We start from the raw sequence: 1,734 nt of genomic DNA on the forward strand, positions 1-1,734 counted from the left end.
CTGCTGTTTTAATGCTCCACGGGCTTTTGGCAAGATACCAATGATATTCATGACCACAAGAGGGCTTTAACAGCTCTCATATACTGTATCACACAGCAATCCTTCTGTGTTCCTTAAAAGAAACAAAGAATTGTTTTTAAGTGTTTTGACTGCATCACAGCCACAGTTGCTGGATGTAGAAAATACATCTATCTGTGCATCACTCCCCTGCGTGTCCATGTGAGCTCACAATATGCAGTGCTAAAATAGGAACAGGGCATTTTTAAATAGGGCAACATGCTGGAAATCTGGGACTGCTACTAGGGGTGATGAGGGGAGAAATAGGGAAACCACTAAGCATTGAGTTACTGGGCTGGTTGGTGCGATTTGGTGCAACTCCAGTGACAGTAATGGAGTGATGTGAGTTGACAAGACCTAAGGTTCCAGCTCGCTGACTCTTTCTGTTCTCCAATAAAGGATCCAGCATTTTGTTTGAAATCTGATTAAATTTTGAAACCAGACTCTCATCTCACACATATGCCCTTTAGTGGATGTGGCTTTATGATTGAAATTAAGAGGGAGAAACAGATCGTGACCAGATTCCAAATAAGGGCTTTTGGGACCAAGGTCTGGTCCCACTGGAATCACAGGCATACGACATCAAGAGGGACAAGACTTGGCCTATGCTTCCTGATCAGAGTATTTTTAATGCAGCAGTATCCCCTGCCTTATCTGGCAGAATCAGGCTGGGAAAGCTGGGGTAATAATTTTTCACACCAACCCAGTCTTAAGCCTGGTGCATTCACAAATTGCACTAATGTCATTAAAACTGGCTTCTAAAAGGATTGGGTTGAATTAGCGCAAGTCCTTTGCGTGGCTGCTCTCAAACCAGCCATAGGAGCAGCGAATACCAAAGTAGCTCAATTCAGTTACCAGAGCTACACTAATTTACATCTGCTGAGAATCTGGCCTCTTGGGCATTATTAAGCCCTACCCTCTAGCAGATGGATGTCTAGCTAGAAAACCTTCTGGTACTTTTTGGAGTGTATGAGCAGCGCGTATTTGGCTTGGAGCTATCTGTTTGTTTATACTCCATTTATCACCACAGTTAAAGAGCATCTTGCAAGTTGTTTCTTAAATGTTAAGTGCCTAATACCTTAATTTTCTCTTAAGCTCTGTGCACATTACAGTGTTTCCACACTAGTACCAGGCTGCTGAGTGCAGTTCCTTGACTTGCCCCAGTGCAAAACTTGTGCGAACAAAATAAAATGCCAACATGGAAATGCATCCCGTGAATTGTGCAGCATTCTTCCTGGCCAGAGTCTGAAAGCCTAATAGTCACTGAGCTTATGTTCAATCACAAATTACCCTAGAAAGCATGTCTTCTAAGACAGTGGTTTCCAAACAGGCTGTTGTGACCTCAGATGGGGTCATTGCGTCACAGAGGAGTAGGGCTGGAAGGGACCTCCAGAGGTCATCTAGCCTGAGACATGATCATCCCTGTCCAAACTATCATATACAATCTATAATCTAGACTTTACGTAAGACTACCAACAACCCTGGCACAACACAGACCTAACACCCTACTCTGCCACAAGGGAAGCAGGGAAACCACAGCAGCCAACATCCTGCTTCTATGAACTGTTGTCAATATATACTCAAGATCCCAGGTAGAGGGCCTTGCCCTCTGCTACAGAGGAAAGCAAAAAAACCCTATAGTCCATACCAATCTGACCATGGGGTAAAATTCCTTCC

General features: G+C 43.9%; 1 protein-coding gene across 2 annotated transcripts in view; it reads right to left on the reverse strand.

The window, feature by feature from the left end:
* The window catches only part of RAP1GAP2 (RAP1 GTPase activating protein 2), a 318,489-nt gene that overhangs the window by 289,793 nt on the left and 26,962 nt on the right, over positions 1–1,734 (reverse strand). The window lies entirely within an intron of this gene.

The sequence above is a fragment of the Gavialis gangeticus genome, unplaced genomic scaffold, assembly GCF_001723915.1.
Source record: "Gavialis gangeticus isolate Ggan-Ray unplaced genomic scaffold, GavGan_comp1, whole genome shotgun sequence".
In the NCBI taxonomy this organism is placed as follows: domain Eukaryota; kingdom Metazoa; phylum Chordata; order Crocodylia; family Gavialidae; genus Gavialis; species Gavialis gangeticus.